Genomic DNA, 15,154 nt, shown 5'->3' on the forward strand with positions numbered 1-15,154 from the left:
CTTCATCCCAATGACATATTTGAAGTTTTGTCACTGTTGTAAGAAATATTGCAGCTAGTTTGACTAAACTGCCTGCCTAAGAGAAGAAATCACTTTGAGCATACTGACTCACCGGTTTGTTGTTTCACTAATATTCATCTTTTGAATGAACATCAATCAACATCGGATTGACATCCGGTTATTTCATTCCCTCTAAGCTCTGAAATCTAAAGGGTATTTGCAAAGAGATACACTAGATTAAATGGAAAACATTTAATTTGATTAAGAATCATTATAATTTCTTGATACCAATAGGACTAAATTAGGACTTGAATTTTTCAGTTATTGATTTTTGATTCAGTTCAGTTTATTGGGCAAATTCTGTTAATTTTGTTTATTAAAATACATCAAATTTTATCCTTTGCAAGTGCAACTAAATTATTAACAACATGTTGGTGTTCAAAATCATATTGTTAATTAAATTAAGTTTGTTGCTTATGTCCCAGAACTTCCTTTTTTTAAAATGTTCATTACAGGTATATACGCAATTGAATTGTATACAAATTTGTATATTTGATTACAAGTGTATAAAAGGAGTTAGAATATAAATGTTCAAATTTAAGATTATGATTCAAGATTTAAAAACAGGGATACATGGAGGATGAATGTAAGTGGATGTTTGGTGCTTAGCACAGGTTTGTTTCCATGACTATGATAGTCCATGGAATGAAGCTGAGAGAAGGAACATTCCACATTTGCACCAGTTACAATCATTACTAGTAACATCAAAAACTGTCCAGTTCTGACTGTTGTATTTGTTGCCCGGTGTTGTAAACGCTAGATTTGTTAAAATAGAACTTGTATTTGTAAACAGAGTCTGCAGCACCTCTTGGTCTTCTGCCTGCACAAAGCACCACGATCTGGAAGGTTCAGATAGTAGGTCAGTCATTTGTATATTAACTTACAGTGAAGCTTTGCCCCAAAATGAAGTGCCTCATTGTACCTCATTATTGTTCTGCTAGTCCTTTCATATCACAAGATGATAAAATGAAAAATATCATTGTCTTCAGAAGCGATTATGTTGTTCAGTCTAAAAGGATTTTGCTCCAGGGGATGCATTGCCTGGAAGAGATTTTGTGAATGTTCTCCAATATTCTGCAAGTAGCTACCAGCAAGAGGAAAATAACAATGAAATATCGTGACTGTCAGGATGACATTTTCTAGCAGACTACAAAGTAGACTTACTTTAGTCTACTTATAAACTGGAATAAGTCAGAAGCTTCAATAAGTTCCATTATGTTCCATTAACTGGAAAAGGCATTAGTTTCTCTAACAAGTACCGGAAATCCTTCATTTGTATTCTTTGAAAATCAGAGAAACTAGATTTAAAGTCAATGAACAGCTAACACATAAAGCTTGTGGAACCTCTCACACTTAGCAAACAAACCTTTGATGTAACAAAGGGTTGAGGACACACATGGAGAAAGTCTTTGAAGTGTAGGTCACTGAAAGCCAGATATTTATATGTTGGTTTATTAGGGAGAAAGGTGGTGGGGTGGGGGCAGGTGGGTGGAATCTGAAGGCTTTGCACTCTGCCAACAATGACTCATTGCAACAAACTTTGAATTCATCTCATCAATTTGTGGGGCGGGGTTGGGTAGGGAGGTGGAATTGAATAGCTTCTGATCTCTTTACTTTCTATCCATGGTAATTGATATCCCCTGCAAAGCTGAAGGGTTGACTGTAACTTTGCCAATATAAATATTTAAAAACATGTACTCCCATTTGGTGTATTAGGAATTCAAGTATTATGTGTACATATGATATGACTCCTGGTGCTCAATTATTGCTGTTACATGAATGTTGTTTGTCATCAAGAAAAGATTTTAGGCAAAGGCTCTAAAATCTCTTTACGTAGCAAAAATATAGAAGATCTAAGAATGTTAATCTTAAAATTGTCAACAATGGAAAATAACAGGATAACTCTGGCCGAAGTAGCATGTCTTTCTTTATTTTTACAATGTTTGTAATGTATTTTAAGTTATTTTCAAAAGCCTCAGATAATTACTTACCAGAAAGTGGGGAAAGTTAGGGAAATCTGCCTCTTCATCCACCCTTTACAGGTTATAATTTTTATTCAAGGTGGGCTGGATTTATTTAAACTGCAGTATAGGAGGCTGAAAGGTAACATATAGAGGTTTATAAAATTATGAGAGGCATAAATAAGAATCTCTTTTTTTCCCCTAGGGCAGGGGAGTCGAGAACTAAAGAGTACAGGTTTAGGGTGAGAGGGAAGAAATTTAAAAGATTCTGAGGTGTAAGTTTTTAATACAAGGGGATCGTGAACATTTACTTACTTAATTATTTTTTTCTTTTAAACATAGCACAGAAAAGACACTTCCATCACTTAGAGTCTCACCACCCAGCAACCTATCAGTTTAATCCTAGCCTAATCACAGGACAATTTACAATGGCCTATTAACCTACCAATCAATATGTCTTTGGACTGTAGGAGGAAACTGGAGCACTCAGAGGAAACCCACATGGCTTCGGGGAGAACATGCAAACTCCTTCCAGGTAGTGGTGGGAATTGAACCCAGGTATCTGGAACGAGTAGATACAGAAGTAATGGAGGTGAATACAATTAATATGTTTAAAGGGTACTTGGACAAACATTAAGCATTAGGACAGGAAAGCTATAGAGGTTATGAGCCAAATGCAGCAAAGGGCAGAGATAGTCACCATGACCCGAAAGGACGAGGTGAACAGAGCAGAGAACAGAGTGCATGGATACCTGTCATTGAAAGCGGCAGGGCAAGTTGAGACATTTTTAATAAGAGACATAAATCTGATTTCATTAAAGGCTTAGAGTGTAACAGTAGGGTGGTCAAGCTGAAGATTTATAAAACTCTTATTCAGTATCATCTGGAGTATTGTGTTCAAAGCTGGTCCACTCATTATGGGAAGGATATCATTTCTGAGAGTTCAGAAATTATTTATAAGAAGGAAACACTAGTTACAAAGACTGTCTTCCCTAGAGAAGAGAAACGAGGGGAAAATCAATAAGGTATATATAATGCTGAGAAGTCTGGATTAGAGTGGATTGTGGGAAGTTTCGCTTGCTGAATGTCAGAGGTCAGGTATAAACTAAAAAAGGAAGTGAATTAATAATAACCTGCACTACCTGTGATTGTCACCCTCAAAAGGAAATTGGAAGTGAATATTCAACTGATTATTTAGGAAAAGTTTGTTCATAATTTTGGCCCAAAAATTACTATCAGTATACACACAGTGACCACTTTATTAGGCATACCTGTACACTTGCTCATTAGTGCAAGTATCTAATCAGACAATCATGTGGCAGTAAGCATGCAGACATTGTCAAGAGGTTCAGACCAAACGTTAGAATGTGGAAGAAATTTGATCTCAATTACTCAGAACATGGAATGATTGTTGTTGCCATACAGCCTGGATTGAATACCTCACAAGCTGCTGATCTCCTGAGATCTTCAGTCAAAACAGTCTCTAGAGTTTATAGAGAATGATGCAAACAACAAAAAAAATCGAGTGAGTGTCTGTTGTGGGTGAAAATACCTTATTAATGAGAGACGTCTGAGGAAAATGGCCAGACTAATTCAAGCTGACCATAACTCAAATAACCATGTGCTACAACAGTGATGTGCAGAAGAGCAGATCTGAACACACAACATGTCAAATCTTGAAATGGATGGGCTACAGCACAGATAACCACTAATATACGCTTACTGGCCTCTCCATTGGGTACCTCCTGTAACGTTAAGTCAAGCTTTTGTAGTTGCTAAATACAACTATTTTAACTGTCCTGACAACTTCAGGTGAGGATTGATGTAAATTTCAATGTGAAAAGTTGCTTTTGCCCAGTCACTGAGCCTATAAAAGGTTTGTGTGAATAGGATTGTGTTCTCTGACTTTCAAATCCAATATACTTAATTATTTGGAGTCCATGTGCCTGGCAAAAGAGTAAAGCAACTTGCCATAAGAAGTTAAGTCACTTTAAGCCAAATTATTGTTTTAGCAAAGAGCAAAAATTGTTTTAGCATTCAATAAATTATTGGTGTTAATGGCAAAATCAAAGGCCATAAAACATAGAAGACTACAGCACAGGACATGCCCCTTCACCCACAATGTTAAACCAAGTGACATTAGAAATTAGCTATTACAAACGGTATATCTCTTTCCTCATACATTAAATTGACATATGGGATATTAATTTTTCTTAACATTTAAGTTATAACTTTTTATTTACTGTCATAAAATCATCATTAGCATCATCAGAAAATAAAAAATGGGAACAAAAATAACCATACAGACTCCTGAGCCTGTTCCACCATTCAATAAGTTATTGCTGAACTAATTCACTTCCATTGTCTTGTCCTGTCCCCATCTCCACTGATTAATACATAAAAGATCTCAACCATGAGTCTATTCACTCATCATCCAAGACGTCTGACAAAGAAAAGTTTAAAGATTTCCAGTTGTCCAAGTGAAGATATTTCTCCTCGCATTAGCATAAATGACTGCACCTTAAAAAAGAGGCAATACCCCCAAGTTCTGGACTCTCCAGCCTTTCAACATCTATCTTTAAAGAAAAATACATAATAAGTTTTAAGTTTCAATGTAATCACCTTCCATTTTACTAAACTGGTGAGGATTTGGCCTTGTCCTTCTCAACCTGTCATGATCAGATTTTTTATATTCGTTCTTTCATACCCATCGGGGTATTTATAATCTTCCCTTAGTAAGGATATCAAAGTGAGACCTAGTACATCAGATACAATGTCCCCAAATCCCCCTATAATTGCTGGAGAACTTATTTTGATGGATCTTCCTGTTTACTTGCAACAATGTCCAGTGTAACCTTTTGCCTTCCCCACAGCTGCCAAAGCTGAATATTAACTCAATGAACAATGATACAATAATCCATTTCAATTCCAACAACTTTTTTCTCATTAAAAAATTCCATTTATCTGGATAAAATGGACAGTTTTATATTATTCCACATCACACTCTTTGTATTTTCTTGTCCAGCCACTTAACCGGTGACAACTTTTTCTTAACAATCTAATGTGACATAAAAATAAAGAATGCTGGAAATGCCAGTTAAGGCCATATCTTTGTCATAGCATTAAACCCGTTCCATTCCATCATACTACCATTTTGCAAATGCCTTGTTACCTTTCATCACTTTCCTTTTGACAAATGTTAGTTCTGTTTTATTCTTATTTCTGTCTTCTTTAATATTGGTTAAATCATGGATATTTCCTTTCAGTTCACAAGGACCATTCTAGAAAAGGGAATTTTAGAACACTGAAGCTAATGCTCCCTTTATCTTTACAGTCAACTTATTTAAAACTCTCAGATGAGGCTGTAGGTTCAATATATTTAACTGGCATGAATTTCTTCATAGCTTTGTTACTCTAGACTTGATTATTCACTTCATTGTCTCTGAAAAGATCCAAATTGAATTTCACATTATTGAAGTACTCACACAAATTTCAATAATCTAGTTATTTCCTGTTCATTGATATCCTGTCTATTCTCTTCACATTTTAAGGCCATTAAGTCTGTAATTTTATACTCTTGACAACATGAACCTATTGTAGTGAAGGGCAAATTGTAGCACGTCCAGGTCCAGGAGTTGATTCTCTCCATGACCAACTTCTCAAAGCACTACATCACAGTAGAAGTGAGGGCTGCTGGGCAATTGACATTGAGGCTCTTCAAGTTAAATTAATTATCAAAGTACGTATTCATTATGCAACCTTGAGGTTCATCTCCTAATAGGCAGTCACAAAACAATAGAACCCATTAATAAAAGAAGATTGTCAAACACTCAATGTGCAGAAAATCCAGAACAACAGATTGTGCAAACTATAAAAATGAGCAAATAGCACTCAGAACTGAAACTTACAAAAGTGGGTCTGCAGTCACAAAGCCAGTCATCACAACAGTCAATCCAAGAGCCTGTTAGTTGCATGCCACAGCCTCAGTTCAGCACAAAGATCAGCAAACCTTGCTGAGTAGTGAGCTGAATACTGACCCATCCCTCACCTCCAGCCCTGACACCCTGACCTTTTCAATCTGGCCCACTGTTTGAATCAGTCAAACAGCAAGTTATTCCTCACTTTTGGATCTGGGTTCTGCTGCTTCAATATGACAATAGGTGCAGGGGTAGGCCATTCAGCCTTCGAGCCAGCACCGCCATTCAATGTGATCATGGCTGATCATCCACAGTCAGTACCCCATTCCTGCTTTCTTCCCATATCCCTTGACTCTGCTATCTTTAAGAGCTCTATCTAACTCTTTCTTAAAAGCATCCAGAGAATTGGCCTCCATTGCCTTCTGAGACAGAGCATTCCATAGATCCACAACTCTCTGGGTGAAAAGGTTTTTCCTGAACTCTGTTCTAAATGGCCTACCCCTGATTCTTAAACTGTGGCCTGTGGTTCTAGACTGCCCCAACATCGGGAACATGTTTCCTGCCTATAGCGTGTCCAATCCCTTAATAATCTTACATGTTTCAATCAGATCCCCTCTCATCCTTCTAAATTCCAGTGTATAAAGCCCATTCGCTCCAATCTTTCAATGTATGACAGTCCCGCCATTCCGGGAATTACCCTTGTGAACCTACGCTGCACTCCCTCAATAGCAAGAATGTCCTTCCTCAAATTTGGACACCAAAACTGCACACAATACTCCAGGTGGGGTCTCACCAGGGCCCTGTACAGCTGCAGGAGGACCTCTTTACTCCTATACTGAATTCCTCTTGTTATAAAGGCCAGCATGCCAATAGCTTTTTTCACTGCCTACTGTACCTGCATGCTTACTTTCAGTGACTGATGAACAAGGACACCTAGATCTCATTATACTTCCCATTTTCCTAACTTGACACCATTCAGATAGTAATTTGCCTTCCTGTTCTTGCCACCAAATTGGATAACCTCACATTTATCCACATTAAACTGCATCTGCTATGCATCTGCCCACTCACCCAACCTGTCCAAGTCACCCTGCATTCTCATAACATCCTCCTCACATTTCACACTGCCACCCAGCTTTGTGTCATCTGCAAATTTGCTAATGATACTTTTAATCCCTTCATCTAAATCATTAATGTATATTGTAAGTAGCTGCGGTCCCAGCAGCAAGCCTTCTGTTACCCTATTAGTCATTGCCTGCCATTCTGAAAAGGACCCATTAATTCCTACTCTGTGTTTCCTGTCTGCCAACCAATTTTCTATCCATGTTAGTTCCTTACCCCCAATACTATGTGCTCTAATTTTGCCTACTAATCAATATAGGACCTTATCAAAGGCTTTCTGAAAGTCCAGGTACACTACATCCACTGGCTCTCCCTTGTCGATTTTCATAGTTACATCCTCAAAAGCTTCCAGAAGATTAGTCAAGCATGATTTCCCCTTCGTAAATCCATGCTGACTCAGACCAATCCTGTTACTGCTATCCAAATGTGTCGCTATTTCATCTTTTATAATTGATCTTTCCCACCACTGATGTCAGGCTAACTGGTCTATAATTCCCTGTTCTCTCTCCCTGCTTTCTTCAAAAGTGGGATAACATTAGCTACCCTCCAATCCTCAGGAACTGATCCTGAATTTATAGAACATTGGAAAATGATTACCAATGCATCCACGATTTCTAGGGCCACCTCCTTAAGTACCCTGGGATGCAAACCATCAGGACCTAGGGATTTAGGGATTTATCAGCCTTCAGTCCCATCAACCTACCCAACACCATTTTCTGCCTAATGTGAATTTCCTTCAGTTCCTCCATTACCCTAGGTCCTCTGGCCACTATTGCATCTGGGAGATTGTCTGTGTCTTCCCTAGTGAAGACAGATCTAAAGTACCTGTTCAACTCATCTGCCATTTCCTTGTTCCCCATAATAAATACACTCGTTTCTGCCTTCAAGGGCCCAACTTTGGTATTAACTAATTTTTTCCTCTTCACATACCTAAAGAAGCTTTTACTATCCTCCTTTATACTCTTAGATAGCTTACCTTCGTACCTCATCTTTTCTCCCCATATTGCCTTTTTAGTTATCTACTGTTGCTCTTTACAAGTTTCCCAATCCTCTGGCTTCCCACTCATCTTTGCTGTGTAATACTTCTACTCTTTTATTTTATACTGTCCTTGACTTCCCTTGTCAGAAATGCTTTCAGGCCTGGGACCCACCTCCCCAATTTGGCCCATAACCAACCTTTCCAATTTGGCCCAGTGCTTAAATTCTCAGCTTGTTCAATGCTCTCAGGCCCAGGGCCTGCTGCCTCAATTCAGCCTATACACCACACCACAACTGTCCTGCAGCTTCGAGACTTCAGTTCACACTACAAAAATGCCAAGGTGGTTCAAAAGCTCAACTCCAAAAGGGAAGATACTGACTATTGATCATTTTTTAAAAGGTGTGTTTAACAAAGTAATTAATAGTTATTTTCTCTGCCAGCAAGTTATCACTGTGCTTCATAAACGTCACCTTAAACTGGTCACCAGCCTTCTGTATGGTGTCAATATCTCTGAGGATCTCTGCCAGGTCCAACATAATGATGCAATTGCAAAGAAGGCACAACAGCAGCCGTATTTCATTAGGAGTTTGAGGAGAATAGGTAGAAGCACCAAAGACACTTCCAAACTTTTAGAGAACTACTGTGGAGAGCACCTCCATGGTTGTGTGGGAGTTGACTCTGAGACTGTAGAAAGTGGCTCTGATAGCCAACTTTCTTCTCTATCAATTAACTCTACTCTCTTCAACTGATCAATGTGTTGTCTCCAGATGATATCAGACTCAATCTCCACTGTGTAGGAGATTGGCCCAGTTCTGTCCTAAATCTTTCTGAGTAGCACATAGCTCCTCCAACACTTTAGCTCTTAGCTTGGATAGTACAATAGCTCTAAATTCCCACAAAAGTCAACTCCTGTCAAGGGCAAGTTCATCTTCGCACTGGTAAAAATGAGGGAAATAGGATTTCTGCTGCACATTCCAGCCACTTTGGGCTGCCATGTAGAAATCAGACAATGCAATATTTTCTGGTTTCCCTTTGAATCATCTCTGCTGTGTGTGAGACTTTCAATTTGCATTATGGAGAACATGTCAAAAGGAGTGTATTTTTCAGTAAATTTTTCTGGTGCTACCTTTCCAAGAGTAAATGGGACAATCCATCATCATTTCCATTATTAGTCAACCTCTTATCATCACGCATTACATGCAACAGGACTGCACCTGCACCATAATGCAAGGCATCACAGGCCAGCTTCACAGGATAATGTGGATTATAATGTTTGAGTGTATCTGACATCACCATTCCTTTACCTTACAGAAAGCCATCTCACACTTCTTTGTCCAGTGTCATTTCTTCCCAGTCTGTAGTAATGAGTTCAAAGGGCGGAGCACAGTAGCCATATACCTGTTATAGTAGTTGACATATCATAAAAAGGACCACAACTGTGGCACATCCTTTGGCCTTAGGGTATCCACCACTGGTTAACTTTTCTCAAAACAAGGATTTGTGCAATCCTTGTGCATCAATCCTGTGACCACAGTAAGTGATAGCTGGTTTAAAGAACTCACACAAGGTTGCATTGAATTCTGAGCCCATTACCTTTTAACCTATTTTACCACTATTTTGAGGTTTTGGAGATGTTTCTTGTCCTTATCAGCAACAATGTTGTCATCCAGGTAACACTGAGTCCCTAGGCAGCCTTGCAGCACATGATCCATAGCTTTCTTCCAGAGTGCAGGTGCAAATGCCACTCCAAAAATAAGCCTATTGGAGTGATAAAGCCCTTTGTGAGTGTTCATGGTGAGAAACAATTTGAACTCTTCTTCCATCTCTATCTGCAAGTAGACCTCCACTAATGTGCTCAGTTCTGGTCGCCTCACTGCAGGAAGATGTGGAAACCATAGAAAGGGTGCAGAGGAGATTTACAAGGATGTTGCCTGGATTGCAAGCATGCCTTATGAGAATATGTTGAGTGAACGCAGCCTTTTCTCCTTGGTGCGAAGGAGGATGAGAGGTGACCTGATAGAGGTGCATAAGATGATGTGAGGCATTGATTGTGTGGATAGCCAGTGGCTTTTTCCCAAGGCTGAGATGGTTGCCACAAGAGGACACAGGTTTAAGGTGCTGGGGAGTAGGTACAGAGGAGATGTCAGGTAAATTTTTTACACAGAGAGTGGTAAGTACATGGAATGGGCTGCCAGCAATGGTGGGGTGGAGGCGGTTACGAAAGGGTCTTTTAAGAGACTTTTGGATAGATACATGGAGCTTAGAAAAATAGAGGGCTAAGAGTAAGCCTAGTAATTTTTAAGGTAGGGACATGTTTGGCGCAACTTTGTGGGCTGAAGGGCTTGTATTGTGCTGTAGCTGTTCTATGTTTCTAAGTCCACTTTGCTGAAGTGTTTTCTTCCCGAAAGCTTTGCAAAGATACCCTCTATCCTGGGCAAAGGGTATTGATCTACTTTCAGTACTGGGTTGATGGTAACTCCAAAATCACCACAGATCATGACAGACCCCTTGTTCTTGGCTACTGGGACCACTCATGTTGCCCATGAGCTCCATTCAACCTTGGGAAGGATTCCTTCAGCCTCCATGAGATCTAGCTCAATGGCTAATTTACCACAGATGGTATAAGGAACTGAATGGGGTTTGCAAAACTTGTATGCAACATTTTCATCTATCAGCATTTTATACTTGATATGATTGATTTTTTCAATGCTATCCTTGAACATTTGTGGTATCATCCAGTATCTTCCTAAATTTTTTCATATGGCTTCATTGAAGGGGATGTGACATGTAAATCATTGAAGAATCTCCAGTCAAACTGTATTGTCTCAGCCAATCATGCTCCCACAATGTTGGTCCTCCTGTTTTTACCACATACAAGCTCAATGTGGCTTGCAGGTTGTTGTATTGCACTGTTACTGATATCATTTCAACAGGAGTTACCTTTTCTCATTTTAAGTTCTTAGTTGGATATCTGCTGGCTTCAGTTTGGTATCTTTGAAATGCCATTCAAACACATTTGGGGAATGACTGAAAGAGCCAAGCCAGTGTCCATTTTCACTCTAATTAATTTGCTGTTCATGTCTGGTGTAGACAATATTGCTTGTCTATTGTTAATCTTCACACCGTAAATCTCAAGACCACACAATCCTGTGTTCTCATTATTATCAGATTTTTCATCAACAGCAGGGTCTCGGCCCGAAACATCGACAGTGCTTCTCCCTATAGATGCTGCCTAGCCTGCTGTGTTCTACCAGCATTTTGTGTGTGTTGTTGCATGCAAATTAATGCTCTTTTTGAAAGTGTACCTTAATTTTTTAGCATTTTCTCTTCTTTGTGCAGACCATTTATTTCTGTCTGCCCAACGTACTCTTTGTATGTGTCTTACTTTGTTGCATTTTCTGCATGTTTCATCTTTAAATCTACATGTATTTGTTGTATATGAGCCCTTGCCACAATGGTCACACTGTGTGTTTGCCCAGGCTAGCTTCTGTCTAGATGTTGTAATTTTATTCATGCTCACTTTCATTCCTGACTCCAACTCAGTTGCATCTCTTTCTGCGGTTTCCATTTAAACAGCAATTTCCCCTGCTCATTTAAATGTAAGCTGTGCTTCAATTAGGAGCTATTTTTGAATGCTTTATTTTAAGATTCTACAAACCAAACTCTCAGTGCATCATTAACCCCATCACTGAACTGACAATGCTCAGACAATCAGCCACATACACTGAAATGGACTGTCCTTTTTCATTCTGCTTATCAAGCCTAAAGTGTTCTGCAATCAACAATAGCTTTGGTTCTAAATGTTCCTGCACCACTTTTACAATAGCAGCCTATACAGGTATCCGTCCCCCTCTTTTCCTTCGCTACATCGACAACTGCATTGGCACTGCCTCCTGCACGCATGCTGAGCTCGTTGACTTCATTAACTTTGCCTTCAACTTTCACCCTGCCCTCAAATTTACCTGGTCCATTTCTGACACCTCCCTCCCCTTTCTTGATCTTTCTGTCTCCATCTCTGGAGATGGCTTATCTACTGATATCTACTATAAGCCTACGGACTCTCACAGCTACCTGGACTATTCCTCTTCCCACCCTGTCTCTTGTAAAAATGCTATCTCCTTCTTGTAATTCCTTGTCTCCGCTGCATCTGCTCTCAGGATGAGATTTCTCATTCCAGGACGAAGGAGATGTCTTCCTTTTTTAAACAAAGGGGCTTCCCTTCTTCCATCATCAACTCTGCTCTCAAGCGCATCTCTCCCATTTCCCGCATATCTGCCCTCACCCCATCCACCCACCTCCCTAATCGGGATAGGGTTCCCCTTGTCCTCACCTACCACCACCACCAGCCTCCGGGTCCAACGTATAATTCTCCGTAACATCTGCCACCTCCAATGGGATTCCACTACCAAGCACATCTTTCCCTACCCCCCCTTTCTGTTTTCTGCAGGGATCACTCCCTTCATGACTCCCTTGTCCATTCATTCCCTCCCCCCCATCCTTTCCCACCGATCTCCCTCCTGGCACTTATCCTTGTAAGCAAAACAAGTGCTACACCTGCCCTTACACTTCCCCCCTCACCACCATTCAGGACCCCAGACAGTCCTTCCAGGTGAGGCGACACTTCACCTGTGAGTCGGCTGGTGTGGTGTACTGCGTCCGGTGTTCCCGGTGTGGCCTTTTATATATTGGTGAGACCAGACGCAAACTGGAAGACTGTTTCGCTGAACACCTATTCTCTGTCCGCCAGAAAAAGCAGGATCTCCCAGTGGCCACACGTCCCATTCCCACTCTGATATGTCTATCCATGGCCTTTTCTACTGTCAAGACAAAGCCACACTCAGGTTGGAGGAACAACACCTTATATACCGGCTGGGTAGCCTCCAACCTGATGGGATGAACATTGACTTCTCTAACTTCCGTTAATGCCCCCTCCTCTTCTTACCCCATCCCTGATATATTTAGTTTTTTTCTCTCTCTCTGCCCATCTCTCTGCCTGTTTTCCATCTCCCTCTGGTGCTTCCCTCCCCCTTTCTTTCTCCCTAGGCCTCCTGTCCCATGATCCTTTCCCTTTTCCAGCTCTGTATCACTTTCACCAATCACCTTCCTGGCTCTCAGCTTCACCCCACCCCCTCCGGTCTTCTCCTATCATTTCGCATTTTCCCCTCCCCCTCCTACTTTCAAATCTCTTACTATCTTTCCTTTCAGTTAGTCCCAATGAAGGGTCTCGGCCTGAAACGTCGACAGCACTTCTCCCTATAGATGCTGCCTGGCCTGCTGCGTTCCACCAGCATTTTGTGTGTGTTGCTCAATTCTGATGGCTTGTTTGTAGCAGTCAAACTTCATAGCAAACTACGTGACTACATGACACAATGCATTCAGCAAAATTGCCACTTGTTTCATCTTGGTTACTTCATTTCCTTCAAAATACTGTTCCAATAGCTCAGCATATATGAGCAAGTTACCCACTGTATAATCAAACTTGTCAATCTTTTCAATGTAACCAAATCTCCTCAAACCCCTAATGAAATATAGCTGCTGTCTTACATCCTTTATAGCTGCATTGATATGTTGGGACCAGGTTAGATCCTCAGAGGTATTCACACTTAGGAACTTGAAATGACTCACTCTCTCCACATCCAATCCCTCTGTGAAGATTGTTTCATGTTCCCTTGTCTTACCCTTTCTTTTTTTTCACTAATTTTTATTGCAACACCAACAAATTACATTCCATGCAACCAGTTGTCGACTACGTTTTGACTATTTAACCCAGCCACCCCCCAACCCTCATCCCCAGCACCCTCTCCACTCCTTTCCCCTCTCCACCCCACCCCTCTCTCTCCCCCCAGCCCTCTCCCTTCCACCATCCAACTGAATACACAGACAGAGCATTCCTATTTTAACAGAAGATATTTTAAGTTAGATATCAAATTTGTCCACATTAAGATTGTGTTTGTTCGTGCATCATTTACTCTTGCTGATGATAATTCCAGGTAAGAAATGTCCAGAAAGCTCCAAAGCCAGTGAGTACCTGAAATATCATGAGGAGGTTTCCAACACTGGACTACAATCTTCTTAGCTGCAGTCAGGCCTGCCAACCAGATTTTTGTGTGTTTTTTCCGTAAGGGAAAGGTGAAAATCATCATTTAGAAGATATACAGTGGGGTCCATTGGTAATTGTACCCCTGTTAGTTCTGTAAGAGTACTGATAACCTTCCCCCACAGACCAAAAACCCCTGGACATTCCCATACAACATGTATAAAAGAACCAAAGGTTCCGTGGGGGCAAAATGAGCAATATGGATCAGAAACCAGTCCCATCTGATGTTTAATTTTCAGTGCTAGGTATGCTCGATGACAAGATTTCAAGTGTATATACCAATGATTTGGGTTTTTCGAAGCACCAGCAGCATTAGCCCAAATCTCATCCCAGTCTAAGTCTTGTCCCAATTCAGATATCTCTATCCCAGGCTTTCATTCCCGATGTGGGCATGTATTTCTGGGAGTTTAATTAATCATAGACACTATCTGTCTTGGAGCACCCTGTATCCAACTTAAAATGGGATGGTCCTTTAAATCTGACCCCCAGGGAATCCCGTAGGCTTTACAAGCTGATCTTACTCTAATGTAGAAGAAAAGTGAGTGTTTATCAATATTATACTGAGATACAGTTCTTGAAAGCTAAGGATAGTACTTGCCCTATTAATATCTTGAAGAGTAGTAATATCTTTCCAAGTTCTGTTAGTGAATGGTTTCCTCCCAGATAGAAAATGATTATTGTTCCATAATAAAGATGATTTGCACCATATACAAACTTTGTACTTTTAAATTTTGGGAATTTTTCTGCTTCTTTAAACACTTGTAGCATATGGGTTAAAATTGGACTGTAATACAAATCACATTTTTGGTAGACATACCTATAAGGAGAAAGTCCTTCTGCCTTATTGGTTGTCTTACTCTTTCTGAAGTCCACAATCAGCTCTTCAGACTTACTAACATTGATTGCAAGGTTGTTGTTACGACACCACTCCACTAGCTGGATATCTTGCTCCTTTATGCCCTCTTTCCTCCATCTGAGATTCTGTCAACAATAGTCTTATGATCGGCAAACGTATAGA

At 40.2% G+C, this 15,154-nt stretch overlaps 1 protein-coding gene across 1 annotated transcript in view; it reads left to right on the plus strand.

The window, feature by feature from the left end:
• myo16 (myosin XVI) overlaps positions 1-15,154 on the plus strand; it is a 502,924-nt gene that overhangs the window by 217,917 nt on the left and 269,853 nt on the right. The gene's annotated exons all lie outside the window — the stretch shown is intronic.

This window comes from Hypanus sabinus, chromosome 3 (genome assembly GCF_030144855.1).
Source record: "Hypanus sabinus isolate sHypSab1 chromosome 3, sHypSab1.hap1, whole genome shotgun sequence".
In the NCBI taxonomy this organism is placed as follows: Eukaryota; Metazoa; Chordata; class Chondrichthyes; order Myliobatiformes; family Dasyatidae; genus Hypanus; species Hypanus sabinus.